Source organism: Falco biarmicus, chromosome 6, assembly GCF_023638135.1.
Source record: "Falco biarmicus isolate bFalBia1 chromosome 6, bFalBia1.pri, whole genome shotgun sequence".
Taxonomy (NCBI): domain Eukaryota; kingdom Metazoa; phylum Chordata; class Aves; order Falconiformes; family Falconidae; genus Falco; species Falco biarmicus.
This window is the reverse complement of record NC_079293.1, coordinates 27,520,101-27,538,150: the sequence shown is the minus strand read 5'-3', so window position 1 is coordinate 27,538,150 and position 18,050 is coordinate 27,520,101. Positions and strand designations below refer to the sequence as shown.

At 39.8% G+C, this 18,050-nt stretch overlaps 1 long non-coding RNA gene across 1 annotated transcript; it reads left to right on the top strand.

Moving 5' to 3' along the window:
* The first annotated feature begins 3,367 nt into the window (after positions 1 to 3,367).
* Positions 3,368 to 12,520, top strand: LOC130151636 (uncharacterized). The gene is made up of 3 exons (XR_008822652.1): positions 3,368 to 3,523; positions 9,377 to 9,555; positions 11,019 to 12,520. It is a non-coding gene; the product is annotated as an uncharacterized LOC130151636 (long non-coding RNA).
* The last annotated feature ends 5,530 nt before the right edge of the window (positions 12,521 to 18,050 follow it).

The following is an 18,050-nucleotide window of genomic DNA, read 5'->3' as shown; positions in this document are numbered from 1 at the left end:
GGACTGCAGCTGTGCTGCAGGACTGAAGGCAGGCTGGATTGCAGACGTATAGTAATGCTTAAAGACTGGCTGCGCTGTCGGAGCATCATGTCTCTTGTTTCACAAGACAATTGTATGCAGTCTGCAGGCCTTTCATGTCTTGCATTTTATCCCGAGACCCATCTCCTTTTGAAAAGACGTTTAAAGGCGTCTAGCATGTATGTGGGTAGGATTTTTTACCTAATAGGAGATTTTTTCCCCCAGATTTTACATGCAAATTGTTGGAAAGAGGGGCACACTGTTGTGTAAACTTGGAGCATGTGAAATGCGAATGTGTTCTGTAAATGATACATTTGTTGAATGAGTGATCACAATCAAACAATGTATCGCAATTGTTTTCTTTTCTTTAAAGTAATCTTGCAGTCCAGGAAAAAATAATAGGAACATGGTGAAAACAGTCTCCAAACTTTGTATTGTAGTGTAAGACTTCAGTGATGGTACGTGCAGACAGTTACTGGGGAAATTAAAGTTACTGCTTCTGTAATAACCAAAGCTTTGCCAAAATTGAATTTACATTGCATTTTCAGAGATCCTGTATCTATACAAATGGGTTAAAGAACCAGTGGTGGGGAGTTCTCTTATTTACTTGCCCATAGGCCAAAAAAAAAAAAAAAAAAAAAAGTAAATTGTTACTTTTGACTGATGCTGTTACATGGAACTACTACTATATTGGTACTTCATTTAAAAAGTTAATTGTTTGGGTTGGGTTTTTTTTTTTTTGGGGGGTGGGGTGGGTGGGTTTAGGACTCTGAACACTTTGTGGCTTGCTTTAAATCTCTGTTGTCCTCTGGGTGCATCCTCTCTTCATTAGTGGTTCTTTTATATTTCAAGATGCTTTATGCTGCCCCTGACACAAATGGGTATCTCCCAGTGGAACTTTCCATGCTGGTAGGGTTGGATAAAAGGCAGTGCACAATCCTTTTGGCCTGAGTTACATCTAACAATGGGAGCAATTGTGGCATTAGGACACATACCTTAGAAAGTAAGTCAGGTGGTATTGGACTGCTGGAGGTGTTCTTGTTATCCAGAGGTGGTTTCAGTACATTGCAAGAGGAAAAGGCTCTACTTAGTATTCAAGGAGGGATGAACAGATTGAAAGTTATGTTTGGGATGGGCTCTTGTCTCTACTGACAGTAACTGTGGAGTCTCCAGGGAGTCTATTCAACTCTGCCACATACGTTAAAAGGAAACAGTGTCAATCGTACTGAAGAACTTGGATGAATTTCACAAAACCACTTCAGTGTGACTTAGTGTTTTATCAGTTTTAAAGAGTGCTTTACCTTTTTCAGACAGAATAGGGATATGAAAAGTAAATAAACTATTCCTGTATCCAGGATGAAGGAAATAAGTGGATGAGGAGGTGCATGGAGAAATATGTAAACGGAGGTTTTACTGCATGTAATGGCAGTACTGGCTTTGGGGACCATCCCTCCACTGTCCTGTTCTGTGAGCTGCAAAGTGACTGTGAAAGTGCTCAGAGTGACCATGTTTCACAGTCTTTGCACAGATATAAATACCTATTATGCAAGACAGCAAAGAATCAGACCCAGGTATGGGTTATATGCAAATACTCAGTAGACTCCATTCTAGATGCAGGAGGTTTCCCTGCTCACTGCAAACAAGACCTGCTGCCCACTCAGCAGCTGCTCCACTTAATTGTTCCCTAGTTTTCTTGGCCAAAATCTTTTCCTTGTGTCTGAAAGAGCACCTTTAAGATTTACCATGAAGAATGATTTTTAAGATGTCTTTATTTGCCCTTGACAGAAAAACTCTTTATTGGGAGACAATGTGTCACAAAATGGGAGCTGTGGTTCAGGCTTGGTCATGCTGCTCCTAACTTTTCCCCGCATGACTGCACTGTAGCTTGAATTGATCGTGGCAAGTAAATTGAAGCTGTTAGTTCATTTAATTGTCAGTTCTGTGTCTGTGCACTAAGTCAGTCAATGATTCTTCTGAAGAGACTGCTACTACATCACATAGCTGTTCACATGGCCATTGGATGTGTATTGATGGTGCTAATGGAGTCATTGAGCCAAGCTCACATCTAGCAATGTCACAGCTCCCCAGATATTGATCATGATGGTGATTTGTTCTGCAGCAGTGTCCTGAAAACCCAGGCAGTATCAGAATCCAATGTACTAGTTAGTAGATAGGGTGACATAGCCCCAAGGCTGAAAAGGCTACATGAAACTTGAAAGACAACAGTAAAAAGAAAAAACAGTGGTGTTGATCGTGATACAGAATGCACAGGCTAGCTTTACAGTCATTGAGATTTGTCATCACTTGAAACACCTTGAAAATAGTGAATGTAGTGATGATTTTTTAAAATACCAAACTTGACAATATTTTAATTAAAAAGAACTTTCTAATGAACTTTTCTGGCCATTCTGAACCTAGTAAACAGAGATGATTATTTTTTTTTTTATGGACTGGATGACAGAGGAATTTTGATGAATGATTGAAAGACCAGTAGCAATCTTAGAAGTTAGTCTAGGGAAAATTTTCATTTGACCTAAGTGTAGCAGTGATCCTATTATATCTGAAAACATCTTGTAGAAAACAGCTGTTGGGTCACTAGTCCACCTCACCCTGGAGATAGGATTTCTTTTAACTGTATTCTGTCTAGAAATATGTCTTCATGTTATTTTGAAAGCTAACATTCATTTAACCCTATTTTGCCTCCTTTCTGTCTTCGATGCTGCTGTAAATAATCCCTCGGCCTCTTGGCTGCAAAACATCCTATCAGCATTTGTAGACACCCAACTTTTTATCACTGACAACCTCAGCTACATCTGAACTAGTGATATAGAGGTGAAAAGCTGTGTCTACCATTACTGACCCTTTAAGAAATATGTTACCCTTCTCTGCCTCCTTTGCATCTAAAGAAAATGATTTTTCTGTATAGGCTCTTTTTCTTCCAAGATTGCTCTGTCTTTGTCAAACGCTTTCCTTAAAAATGTCTTTGAGACCTATCCTGGGGATCATAATGATCATCTTCATCAAAGAACAAGAAGGCAGAACAACCTGTAGCATCAGAGAATTATTCCTCATGTACAATTGGATAAGGTGGGATTGATGCAACATTTAATAACTCATTTATTTTGGAGCAGAGGCATTCGTTATTTGCATTGATAATCATTCCGTCATTCTAAGTATTCTTCTAGAAAACAGGGTTCTGTGTATAAACTAAAAACTTCAATTCTGGGGGAGGGGAGAAGTCAGTGATGATACTTCTGTATGAATGATCTGGGATGCTAAGTAGTTTGTAACCAGCTGACATTGTGTGACTCAGCCAGAGAAAGCTGCCTGGGGTATATTGGGGAGAAATGACACAGTTGCTTATTATTGTGCTGAGATCAGCTGCTGGGACAAGAACAAGAATTATTTTTTTCTCAGAAGGAAAAAAAATAATAATGTATCCCATTGGGCACCACTGGAGGAACGCTTAGCTAATGAAGGTGCTAAGCCTGCTGAAACGTTGAAGGTAAGTTCCGTTTCCCTCCTGCTTACTGTACTGAAGCAAGACCATTATAGGACCAAAGCAGTGTATCCATAGAAATCAACTTTAAAAAGTAAAGCTCTTAAGAAAGCAGCCGCTTGCCATTTTTTTCCTGCTTTTTTTTTTCTTTTAAAGTAATTTTATAAGTGACATTTGCAGAACTTTTTAACAAATGGTCTAAAAATGGTACTTTATTAATGTAGCTAAGAAACAATAGGTATGTTATGGTACCTATGTAGGATTTACTTTAATGAGCAAATCTGGCTCACAAATCAGGATTATTTTGCAAGAGTAAGAACTGATAATGTGTATAAGTGTTTTCAGGATCAGATTCCACGCTGCATCGGAAATTTCTCACAGTTAATAGGTCCTCCAGCTAGTCATTTACTGCCAAGAAAGCCTTCTTATTGATTATTATTTCATATTAATGGATCTATCAGGTATTTATTTGGCAAGTTTCTTGATTTTCTGTATTGATTTCTCCCAGGGGTAAACGAACGGCAGAAGTGGACATAGGCAGTCCTCTTCTGCTAGGTCTAGATATTTAAATGTATTTTCAAAGTATCAGATCTATTACAGGAGCATTTGGGGCAGCCATTTGGATTCCAATAACGACAGATTGCAAGACTTTTTATTATATGAATGTGAACTCAGGAAAACAGCTGGATGGATCATGTCAAGAATACTAGCGTGTTAAGGAATCACAGGGGGGCAAATTTCCACTAGAACTCTAGATACCTGTCTTCAGCCCTGTCTGAAGAAGTCAAAGCTGTGTATGCAAATCAAACTGCACATTTCCAGCTACCACAGTTGTGTGTGCAAACGGAAAGTCAGCAGGCAGAAGTTTAGTAGTCCCCTTTAAACTGGTCGTGCCAGTATCTGAGAGGTGATTGGATGAGTTTATCAGTGTTCCAGATACAGCTTGTAATTGCTGCTTCACATTATAAACAAAGCCATTAACTGAAGCATGTCTACATTTAGTGAAATGAGTTTCATTCATTGAAGACATTGGGGCACATTTAATACCTTTTTGCTTTGTGTAATGACAACAGTAAATCTTGCGCATTTGCAAATATTTAAATCAAGCTTCAAAGTTAACCCAAATGACTACTTCGAGAGAGGAGCAGACTTTATGCATTCAACTAAAAATCTCTTTTTTTACATAAACATTTTCTGTTACAGGTTTATTTTTTATAAGATCTTGTGTAAAGACATTGCCTTTAGGAAAAAACATTGGAATTTTAGGGTTGTTTCAAATGAATGTATAAGGATAAGTTATATACCATGACTATGCTGCCTCCCATGCAGCTGGATTAAAAGGATTTGAAATACTGCTGGACCAAGCCCACAATAAAACTCTCTATTTCATGGTCGTGGGTGCATGTGAAGCTACTTCAGAATGAAGCTCATGATCCTGGACTTCTCTTCATGAGAGGCTGCATTTATGAAGATACTTTATAAACCAAATTGTAATAGAGGACTTGTAACTGCTCGGAGTTACATGCTTTACATCAGGGGTCCTCAAACTATGGCCTGTGGGCTGGGTACAGCCCCCCAGGGTCCTCAGTCTGGCCCCCGGTATTTACAGGCCCCCCCGCCGGGGGCTGGGGGGGAAACCAAGCAGCCGCAGATGACTGCCTGCCACTTCATCCGCGCACCGGCCCCCTGGTTAAAAACTTTGAGGACCCCTGCCTTACATGGTTGCTTTTGGGGGAGCGCAAGGCTACACAGCAAGATGTAATTTAACCTTTTGTATGTGTACCAGGATTTGCATAATTGCACTCTACGCAGTTAAATCCAATGGTAAAACTGACCTTTGGATCAACCAATAACTGCAATGAAGGAGGATGTTCATGCAGTGATTTTGCTACCTTGTCGTGCAGCAAGATAAAATATCAGATGGACAATATTTGCAGAGTTACCATTTCTCCTCATGGCTCTATCACATTTGGGTTACAAATCCAAGAAATTTAAACTTGAGCTAACAAATGTTGGCATAAAAATTTTGGTGTTTGCTTCTCAGTAATTATCAGTAATTTTTAAAATTTATTTTCTCAGAATAAATTCTAGTTTTGAACTAGTGAAGAATTGAAACCGTTGTTCAGAACATTTGAATTCACTGAATTCTTTTTTGGAAGCACTTATTGGAATAACTAGTTTTTACACAGTCATTATAATTCCAAAATAGGTTCTAAAAATTAGGCTAGACGTTACCTAACAAAAAATGTTACAACTGATTATGCCCACACTATGAACTTCAGAAGCCTGCTCTTCATACAAATACTTTTATATGGATTTTCAGAGAATGGACACAATAATTCAAGGCTTGCTGCCTTCATTTGAAAGTTAATTTGGATTAAAATAAGGTTTGCATTTAAAGTGCAAAAGCTCTTCCTGTATAAATGCATGTGTGGACAGCTCTAATATGGGAATCAAAATGTCTTCTTGTTTCAGTTAATCTACTTTGAAAATAGAAGTGTTTAGCTTAATCCTTCATTGAACTGGAACAGGTCCACTTATTCCAGTCCACCTGTGAGTTATGTTGGAAAGGGAGTAGCTTTTCTGAATAACTACTATTGATTTCAGAAATATTTTTCCAACTGCTTAGGTCTGAGCCTGATCTCCATTGACATGCATTGCGGCCTTCCAAATCTCAAGTCTAAATTTTGCAACTATCTCATCAAATAGTAGACTCAGTTTTAAATGCTTGGAAGACTAGACTCCAAAACTGAATTTAAACTGTACTGAGTATTTGTGACAGAAATGTGACTTAGATTTTTTGCTTTTACCAGTCTCAAACTACAATTAATTCTTTGTTGGCTGTAGGTATGCTAGTAGCAGTATTATTTAACATTAAAAATGACAGTGATGATAGTCATTAACTGAACAAACTAAATCACTGATTGTTTTGGAACAGGGGAAATCAAGTCATGTACACAAATCCCATCAATCTCAGTTAAATGGTGCCATGACTTTAGGAATAATTCTCTGAATCAGGACTTAAGGCTGTCAGCTCTAAAGGAGCAGGTCTTGTTATCTTCAAGTGTCTGAACTGTGCTTAACCAACTAGAACTGTTATATGGTTGAGAACTTGAGACACAATTGCAAAATATTATATAAGAATCTTCTGGACACTTCAGTGGATTCTGAGAATAAAATCCTTACACTTAGTCTTTTGGGGGGCTCAAGTGATTTTTTTTTTTTTTTTTTAAATGAGAATTTAAGCTTCTTATGCAGTTCACAGGATGGCTGATGTGCATACCTGGGTTACTCTGAAGGTCAAATACTGTGTATATTGGACATTTCAAGCTGCTGTCCTGCTTAAGTTCCAAATCATTAGCTTAGCAAATGGGAGCTTAAATATAAGCATAGTCAATGGGGAGGAAAAAAATCTGCTGCATAGTATGCCTAGTGATAGAAAAAGCTACAGAATGCGAACATAAATTTTTAATTCAACATTCCTTAATTTAAAAAAAAAACACACCAACACCAATCCCCTCCCCCTTACAAGCTTGCAAAAACTAGGTCTGAATTCCCAGTGGGAATAATGAGCAACAGCAAGAGTGAATGCTGGGAGAGAAGAATGCAATTGTATTAGGCTCCATCACAATGGGAGGTAAACCCAAATCATTTATAAAACGTAAATGCTGGCAGAACACAGGGAGCTCAGAGCACCACACTGCAGGTGTGATTTATGAGGCTGGGGACTGGCTATAAATCAAACCCTTTTGTTTTAAATAGTACTGCTTCAACGCAGGAGATCAGTTTACATGTAGAGGAAATGATGAAAAAAATGCAGTACATTGCATCCCAAGAATATTAGAGAATCAGCTTTACAATAAGACTATCAGTGCCATGTTCAGACAATGGATATCTGATGCGCAATTTAATGAATGCTCCCACTGCTTCTACAGAGTGCCCTAATCTAGCAACTCAAGTTTGTTTCAAATGTATTAATTATGGGATCTATTTTGTAAGACTAGCTGTTAAAATCATTGCACTTAGGATCAGGAATGCATTGGTTATTCCTGTTAACTAGCTAGAGGTGTCCTTTTATGCCACCAAAGGCTCTGCCTGTTTCTATATTATCTGTATTTTTCCTTGATGATAAAGGTTTATGGGTCTCATTATTTAGTGGCCTTGTCCTGTGGAAATGGGTGGATAAAACAATGAATTCCTATGTATTCAAATACAGAGTGGGCATCCTGGAAAGTTCTGCCTGATTACAAGAAAATACGTATATCTGGCAAAGAAAAGTGCTTTTCTCCCTCTATTGGTTGTATAATTATCAAATAGAAGAGATTCTAAAAGTAACGAGCAAAATTATGTCTTCTGCTCTGCTTTCCAGACCTGCCAGGGCTTATCTTGGCTGCATATTTTGCATTCATTTTGCATGCATACCACTAGAGCAAACTATATGCCTGAAACTGTGTCCTGCAACGTGGGCCAGAGAAGCACTTTAAAAAGCTGAAAGGACAAAAAGCCTACATAAAGGGAGATACAGCCGTTATATCAGTGTTCAAAGAAATTTATAATGAAACAAAAGCTTGAGTACGGTGCATTTGCACGTATTCTGGGCATTTGATGTAGTGGTCTTATGTCAGTAATAGTTTAGCCATGTGAATGTAAGAAGTTGCCTTTAATTCACTGATAAGCAGAGTGCCTTTATGTCAGCAAGGAGCCAAGAGACATCTTGTATTGCAATGCTTTATTACTTTCCAAGAGTCCAAAATGCAAACACTAGAGAAACACATAAGCACAATTTCCAGGATCTTTCCAAGGCTCTGATATTGATATAGCCAGCATCAGCTATTGCTGGAGGCATTAATATCAGTTGCTAGTTTGAGGAAAGTATCACTTCACTGAAATAATTGATTTTTTTTCTTACTTATTGTTATAAAAACACATCCAGTGCATAAATATATGGGCAGTCTATAAATGTTAAAACATATTCCCTCCTCAGTAGAGCTTGCAGTCTAGATTAGACCAATATATGAAAAAGATATATTGATGATGAACAGAGAAAAGAAAGAAGTGTCTGAAAGTACTTTTACTGATTTCTTGAATCTGACCAGGTTTCCAGCTGATAATGGGACAGACTTGTAAAACTATTTGGGCTTCTGTTTTTCAAAGATTAGGGTGCTTAAGTGTCTTTAAAAATGCCGTCATTTTACATGTAGAAATCCAATGCATCACAAAAAATGCATTATGTGGGAGAGGAGTAGAGATGGCTTTGTGCCATACAACTCTGATGTTGTCTTGGACGCTAGAGTCAATTTAGATAGATAGCCTTGAAAGGGGTCTGCCCAAGTTGTGTAGTCCTCTCAGGTTGCAGTGACATCTGTAATCTCTATAACACTTTGTGTTTTAACTGGATTCCTGAAAACTCTTTCCATCTTAGGTATTTTTCCTAGGTGAACACGCTGTCTTCTTTCCTTGTCTGTTGTGCCCTGTGAGAGAAATACTTTTGTGGACTAGAAGCAGTGTTTTAAACCCCATTTTTGCAAACTCTTCTGCCTTTTACACAAATAAAGATGTCACTCGAGGGACCTTGTTGCAACATAGTTAAAGCTGATTTAAACATTGAATTTCTTTGCCATCATAAAGGTTAAATACACGGAAAAGCAAAAGAATGTTTATATAGCAGAAACAATAATGAAGGGTTTACATCTGCAGCCTCCATGAACAGTAGAGGCTGTGGCTTTTCCTACGTACAGCCATCAGGAATAACTGGTGATTACCAAGTTCAAAGCCTATTGTCTCCTCCAAAAAGCCGAGTTGTTTTTTTGGGGTTGTTTCAGAATGACGTGACGTCTGATGGCTCTATTCCTTTTATAGGTCTTCTTGATACACATTGAATCCTGACCTGGGATGGAAAGTGATTTTTGTGAACGTATTTACAGAATGACGTGTAATAGATCTAGCAAAGGCTGAAGTCTGGTAATAGTGACTGATGTAGTACCACAGAGAAAAGAAACCTGAACACTGCTCTCCGAGGAGGCCGAGTGAGGAGTGAGGTAATAATGGGTTTCATTGCCCAGTCAGGGTCGACAGAAGGAGAGGTGATTTTGCTCCTCAGATTGTGCTCAGAGGACAGGAGGCGGTGTGTATTTTACATATATGCAGTAGGTGATAAGACAGACTTGTTCAGTGATCTGGGAGGCATTGTGCTATGTACAAAGGTCTCCTGCAAAGCTGATGAATATTTTTTCCTATTGCAGGCCTGATACACTGAATGCCTCCCTGCAAATCTTGAATCCAACCTTGCTGTGATTTGCTTGCTGTATAATCTCATTAAACCAATGGGTATTGCACCTGTGTAAAAATCACAGGAGAATTTTTTATATTCTGTAGCTGACAAAGGGAATGTCCTGAATTTATTCTAATGGCGTGGTTTTACTTTCAGGTAGGAGTTGGCATGCGCAGACCATTTCAAAATATTTACTGCAATGGCTGCAAGCATGAAACGTTCCGTAGGAGCTTACATACATGAGCATGCAGAGTATATAAAGAGGACGATTCATGAACTTTGCTGATTAAACCATAACCTTCCACATAGGAAGCTCAAGTAGGTCATGTACTGAGGGGAGCTAGGAAACGCACGTATGTGTGTGATGCAAATCTGATAGCCTGTTTAGTAACCAGGAGTGGCCAACAGATGTTCATCCCCATTTGTCAGACGTGTTTACACATTTTCCTAGATGTTACAGATATACAGTGTATATCAAGAGCTCAGAATCCAATCTTAAAAAGTAGATGTCTTCTAAGATTGTATTCAAGATAAGAATTAGCTTTCCAACTTCATCAGCATCTGAGACTTGATTCATCAGAGCACTGAAGATGTGCGTATGGCAATCTCCATTCAGCAAAATTTTTACTTTAAAAACATGCTCTGGGAACAGAGCTTAAAATGAATGTGGGTTTATATACTTTGCAAAACTGGGTTTTGACTTTGAGCCTCTGGATGGGAAAATTAGTCATGAACGTTTGCTTCATAGTGTGAGATTTCTCCCTTTTTAATCAGGAGAGGACTGGCACAGGTGTCGTCACTGGAAACCACGACTACTGGTAAACAGTTATCAGGAGATGTTAGAACCCCTTTTAAAATAACAGCTAAACATGTGAGTAGGTAGAAAATAAGCAGAAGTAGTTTTTTTAACATTTGGATATTAAGAAAATATTTTTTTTTCAAAGATTGACGTTTCAGTTTCAAAATTAAGCAACAAATTTGTAATTCAGAGAAAGTTTGCAGTCATCTGTAACGCTTGGGGTCCATATGCCTGCAGACAGACATTCCCTTTATAAGTCATTTTTCCCGGATCCTGGGTTTGTACAAATGTAAATTAAATGAATAAATAAATACACATATGTGTTTTAATATGTTCCACCATTCCTCTGATACTGCCCTGTAGGATACAATAAAGACATGAGGAATCAGAGTAAAGGGATCAGGAAAGGCTTTCTCTTTATTCCTTGTCAGGAATACAGACGTAAGAATCAGTGCTTTGGAGGATGCCCTGTTACTAGACCCTAATGTGTGTCAGAAATGCCATCTTCAGCTGCGCTGCTAGTGGAGCTCTGCAAAGTCTGCTCCACAAAGATGTTTGCAGACTGAACATGGAACCTTTTTGGCTTCAACATGCCATTGGCAGCAGCAGTATCTCGCTTCCTCCCCTGCTGTCTGTAGGCCAGAAACATCACTATCTCCAGCCACGGCAAACTGAAGAACCTAATCATCCCTATCTGTTCTGAAAAATGTGCACTGTGAGGAGTGTCCCAGAAATGGTAACTTCCTGATGTGAGTCAGATTCTCCATCCTAATGTCTGTGGATGTCTTCTGAATTTTTAAGCATTTGTATTTTTTTTAGTATTGACATGTTATCTTGCAAAATAAGTTCATTAGTTGAACAGTGCTCTTTCACAGCATGGTAGGAGTTACTGCTCCAGGTAAGAGCACTTTCTGGTCTGGTGCCTATCTTCAGATTTGCCAGGGGATGACACCGTATGGCAATGGGAAGATTCTTTAAAAGCCCTAATTAGGTATTAATACAGGTGCTAATTTCTGCCTTTAATGTACCTCTGACAAATTATTATCATACTCCAGTGATGAGGTTTAAGGCAGGCAGACTGGTGGGGGATATGAAAGGGATGGAGGATCCTGCTGGACAGCCCAACTCAAACCTTATAAATCACTGGAAGTAGGGTTTTGGAGCAGATTCTGGATTTGTTCATAATTATGTATACACATTTTTAGTTTAATAGGTATGAAGAGTATAAAACAGGGTAAGCAAACTATAGCTTCAAAGGGAAATGTTTAAAAAAGTTTGAGAACATCAGTCCTAATTATTGTATATGACATTAATTTTAATTTCCAATTAAACTCTAAGTAGAGGATATCTTACACACATGACTGTTTCTGGTCATCTGCATATTATGTGAAAGAGCATGTTTTGCTATTTTTCAATGATATATTTAATGTACTTGAAAAGTTTCATTTCTCTCTCTGTAGTTCCAACCCAGGTAAGAAATTCTTTTTTAAACCTCATAAATTAGAGAAATTTCCTATTAATTCATCTGGTATAGCCATTGTTAGAAATGTTATATTTTCCCCCCCTTTTATGTGTTGTGTAATTGGTGATTGATCCAATTTAGTTCTAAGTGTCAGAAGAAGCAGAAACCCCTCTAATTTCCAGAACCTGCTCTACAACTTTGTAGACTGTGTATATTCCAGTCACAGTATCTGTGCAAAATTTGGAATAAATGTATTGAAGTCAACAAAGCTGTTTTAGTTTAACATAATGTAATAATAGACTTTGTCCTCGAACTCCATCTATCATTCCAGCACTCGTTAGGCATTCTGGTTTTGTTCATAGTAGGAGCCATCATAAAGAAATTGATTTCCCTCTGTTCACTCATCCAATTTATTGCAAGAGAACTCCATGTTCATTTGCCCGTTACGCAGCATTTTGTGGAGTGAGAAAGAAACAAGCCAAAAGAAATCAGCAGAAGTAGTTATCATGTTGGATGAGACTCTGCTCCTATTTATTTTTGGTATAAATGCAGAACAGCTTCACTTCTCCTGGAAGAGTTTATTTGCATTTAGTTGGGTGAGACTAACTCCAGATTATACTCTGAACCCCAAACTTCACCACCTCTACCCCTGTTTGCTGCACTGAGTTACAAAAGAGACTTCTCATGATCTTGTAGTCTATGTGTTACGATTTCCATTACCTCTGCTGTTCCTCCCCCTCCTTCGTTGCTAGTTGTGTTCCCCAGGTTGGGCAGCCAAGTCATGTGTCCTCCATGGCTGTTAAAACCACACTATAAATAGGCTGGGAAGCAATATCGTTAGAGCAAAGCAGTTGGTACAGTCCTCTTTCCTCTCCCCAGTGGCAAAGTTGTTCATGACCGCAGCGCACCTGGTCTCTGTTATCCAGAGAGCATTACTTTGGGGTTGTTTCTACGTCTGGGTCCCTCACAGGGTTGCACAAAGCACGGTGCATTCCAGTAAGGATGCCACCATCAGTGTGCCGAATGTCGTACAATGGCAATGACAGAAAATGGGAGCCCTCTCCTCCTGCATTTCTCCGTGCTGTGAACAAAAAGGCATTCTCGGTGGAGCCAAATTGAAAACTTTCTGCACAGTTGGCTCAGTTGGAAATTTGCAGTGAGGAATGTGTTAGCTGGTAGATCTGTAAGCTGTGAATTGCACAGAGACTTGACGTGACAGTAGATGAAGTGATCCAGTAGTAGTTTTGCTTTCCCTCGATGCCACTCATTGGCTTCCCGTTTAGCTGCATCACATGGAATCTCCCAACCTCATCTTCAGGGCCTTACAGATGTTGCCTTCACTGCCATGTCACCTTCCTGTGCTAGTTTACCAGCTTCATATCTGTGCCCTGCCTACAACTTTGTGCCTTCTGACAAATATTTTCTATCCCTGGCACTATTCTTCCCCAGAAAACTGACCTGCTTCTGTATGTCAGTAACCCTTTGCCCACATACCATCCATTTCTTGCCTTCTCCATCTAGCATCATTAAACTTTCAAGTAATGAAACAGCTTGTTTTGGTTTGTCATGGATGCTGTATATTTATACAAGTTGGGTGGGCTAAGATCAGTACTATTCTTGTGGTGTTGCATTTCTGAAAGCTGCGTGTACAGGATCCCTATAGACCATAATAAAAACCTCTGTATATATCTTAATTTCAATGGTTTGAGGACAGTGGCTAAGACCAGCACTTCATGGCACGATCTGTGGCTAAAGTAATTACAGCAAACCCTTGCAGCTAAACATGTAGATGAAGTTTTCACGCACTTGTGTGATTCTGGGAGAAAAAATATTCTTTTGGAAATTCTGAATAATGGTTTTGATGAAATTAATACTGCAGAGACTGTCCCTTTGGAATGATGATTCGTCAGCAGCTTAGAACAAATCAAGTAAGAATTTTATACAAATACCAAACTGTTATTTAAAATACGTCACAGCACTGGTAGGGAACTCTGAGCTTGTGCTAAACTCAGCTTTCAAGTTTGTGGTGAACTCCCAAGCTCCACTTTGACTGGGTGGTTTGGAACATGGTCTCTTCTTTTGCCTTCTCTGGCAGTTTTCCAATAAACAGTGTGTCAGCCTGTTATGCTTTCACAGCTGTATTAGCCCTTTTGGCCTCCACACCAAGCGCCTGACTAACGTCAGTTCATCTTTGCCGAGACTGTCAGTCCTACTGGAAAAGTGAGTTTACAATTTATTCTTTGTGAGTGTGACAGCTGATAGCAAGCGGACAGACACTTTTTGCGCACCAGTCACTTTTCTACTGAAAGAGCACAAGGAATAACACATACACACACATATGCGTGCGTGCACAGATATGTATGCGTACATATTTATGAACTCAAAATGTGTATTTATGTGCAAAAATGTGTATGTGTATCTTTCTAAAAAGAAGAAAGAATGCATACACTCATTGCCTTGTTTTTCTTCTGTTTCCCTACCGCTCCCAGGCATTGTCTATGTCAGAGCCTTCCAGGCAGTCCCTGGTCCTCATCTGGTGCACAGCTCTGCCTCTGAATCACGGGCTCAGTGTCATTTGGTTCCTACTTCCTTACTTGGCCCGCTGCCTTCTCCATCTCTTTGTCTCGATTTCTTTCTTGCTCAGCTTGCCCTCTCCAGCTTCTTAATCTGTGAGATTTTATCGAGGAAAAGTATGCACTTCTGTAGCATTGTATCAATGCTTCATTTCATTCTTCTGCCTTTAGGAAAATTCCCAGGCTCTAGCTCCAGCAGCCAGTACATACAATCTGCCTTTTCCTAGATGTTAGCCTTCTCATTGCCCTGCTCTGGTACCCAGACAACAGCCCTTACAAGAGACTTTTTCAAAGGTAGATTGTTTTGGCCCTGCTTCCCTGCTTATTAATACAAAATCTATTGAACCAGGGTATGGTGAAGACAGCCGGACATAAACCCACAAGTGATTCCTACACTGAAATGAGGATTTTGTAAGGTGCGTAGACATGTCCTGGATGAGTCCTAAAATGTTTTGGAAAAAAGACTGACCTCAGGGGAATTCAAGGCCCCAGACTAAACCAGTAACTCAGAAAAAGGTGTTGAACTCTCAGGTTACCAAAAACCCCCCTCTTAAACAATGCAGCATAGGGACAGTTTTCACTTTCAGGCAGTAAACAGGAGTTTCAGGAGTAACTCCATTTCAAATGAGCCGTATTTGACAGGCAAACTCAGACTGAAACCTGAGTGGAGTGTTTGTGAATGCACTTGGGCTGAAACTGAAGAAAAGCTTTCTATGAATCGCTATAAACGGAAACCACTGCGCTAACCTAGATGGGTGCCCTACTTCCCAGCTGAGGTCCCTCCTCCTGCTTGCTCCCTAGGGACTGGCATGAAGCCATAAGAGATGACCTGGAGCAAAGGGCTCTACCCCAGATACAGTGCCAGGAAGGAACGATTCTTCAAGCGCAAACCACTCTTCACTCTTCTCCCCTGCAGTGTGGAAGACGGTGGAGGTATAAACCCTTCTGAGCAGTGTCTTCTCTTCCCGCTGCCACCTGCTCTTGGCACAGTTTTGTCTCTGTCCTGCTGATGCTATTGGGGTGTCCAGCCTCTTCAGGCAGCATGTTTCCATGCTTGCAGCCCTCAATTATATCTTCTGTGCCTATATTTCCAGGGGCTGCCTGGGTAGTACCTTTTCAAGGGCATTTCAGTCTCATTTATTTTTTAAAATCTTCATTTTTTATAGAAAAATAGAAAAGGTGCAAAGTGCATTGCCCCCCCCTCGCCGCCCACCCCGGTTTCTTGTAGTCTATAGTTACTCCTCAAAGTATAGCCACTGTTGGGTTGAAAAGTGATGGTTGCTTAACAATACACAAAAGCCTCACACCACGTTTATTGCCACTGTGCTAAGGAAAATGTTGTATTTAGCACTGCAAGTTTATGACACAGCAAAGGATCTTTTTTCTAAACTTAAGGTGATTTTTTATTTTTAGATGACTTTCCAAAGCTGTAGAAATATTAGATAGCTAGGTCTATATTTAATATTTTCCATTGTTGGATTCTAATTCTTTCTGATAGAGAATGTGCTATATTTCTTCATGAAACTTGTGGAACTTTTAGACCTTCCAAGTGATTTAATGATTAATTTTAGTCTGAGCAGAGTCCAATATATGTCAGTAGTTCTGATTTGTGCTGGTTGTTGCACACTGGCATCAGTGCTGACTGAATAAAATAGAAAAAGTGCAAAGACTGAAGTCAGTGCTAAGCTGTCTGGCTGCTTTATTGCTGCCCCTCTTGTCCCAGTCAAATCCCATCTGTCTGTATTGGAAATCAGCTGTCCAGGCTGCTGTTGGCCAAACTTCACCCAGGTGCCATTGGAGAAATTATTTTAAAATTCTGGGTGTCTCCATGCAACTGAAAGCACCGACCTGCCACAAAGAGAGAAACTGGGACAAAATCAAAGAAAACTTAACACTAATTTCTGCAGAACTGGACTCCAGTTCCTTCGCCATCTTTGTGGCTTTTTGTTGGACATGCATCAGTATGTCCATGTCTCTTGAACTGGGGAGCCCATGACTAGACCCAGCACACCAGATGTTTCTCATCAGTGCTGACCAGAGGAAGGATCATCTGCCTTGACCTGCTGGCAAAGCTCTTCCTAACACAACCCAAGAGGCTGCTCACCTTCTTTGCTGCAAGGGCAGATTGCTGGTGTGTCTTCAACTTACTGTCCTCCAGGGACCTCTAAGATGTCTTTCTGCAAACCTGCTTTCCATTTGGTCAGCCCCCAGCATATACTGGTGCATGGGGTTGTTCCTCCCCAGCTGCAGGACTCAGCATTGCCCTTTGTTGAACTTCATGAGTTTCCTGTTGGGCCAGTTCTCCAGCCTGTTGAGGTCCTTCTGGATGGCGGCTCAATCATCTGGTACATCAACCACTCCTCCCAGCTTTGTATTATCTGCAAGCTTGCTGAGGGTGCACTCTGTCCCCATCATCTGGGCCCTTAATGAAGAGGTTAAACAGTACTGGCCCCAGTATCAGCTCCCATAGTACTCCACTAATGACTGAGCTCCATCTGGCCTTCATGCTGCTGATCACAACCCTTTGAGCCCAACAGTTCAGCCAGTTTTCAGTCCACCTCACTGTCCATTTATCTAGTCTGTAGTTCATCGGTTTGTCTATGAGGCTGTTCTATGAGATAGTATTGAAAGCCATGCTAAAATAAAGATAAATCCTTATCAAAGTCAAGATCTTCAGGTCTAATCCTGCCAGGTTGGACCTTTTCTGTGTCATACTGCTGTTGAGGTCTTTTGTCCAGGACAAGTTGCAAAGTCTCTTTCTGTGCCATGTTTTATGAGGCTGGACCTGAGGTTTACAGTTATATAGAAAGAAGGGAGAAACAATCTTTCATAGAAAGTATTTTAATACTTTCAAGTATGAGCAGTTTACATAATAAGATTCAAATCTGACAGTTAGGCATGGACCAGTGATACCAAATATTTTAAATTAGAAAAATAAGAGGTTTTATAAAAACAGAGCAGTTTTGTTAGAGCTTTTGAAATGTATTGAACTTAGCATCCACAAATGTTAAATGTGTACAGTTTACCTTTAAGAGGAAAGGCTCTGCAGTGGGCATTTAGCTAGATTTGTACACCTACACACTGCAGATGGTTTAGTTTTATAAGAGATGAAACTGCATTTGGTGGAACTGATTAAATATAAAAACACCACCATCTGCCATTTATTCTAATATAAAATGGTTTGGGCAGATGCTGACATCTTTTGAGGTGATTGATTCATCTCTGACAAGTGAAGATTCTCGGAGGGTTCCAGCTGCCCACTGCTTACACAATACCCGCTTACGAGAGCAAACGCCAATCACTGCACTGTGATTTGGATGTAGCAGGTGAACGAAGGGCACTTTAATAACCAGCAGCCTGGAATTCCTAACTACATCAGTGGTGGGTTTTTTTCTTCCTCTTTTTTTTTTTTTTTTTTTTTTCCTTTC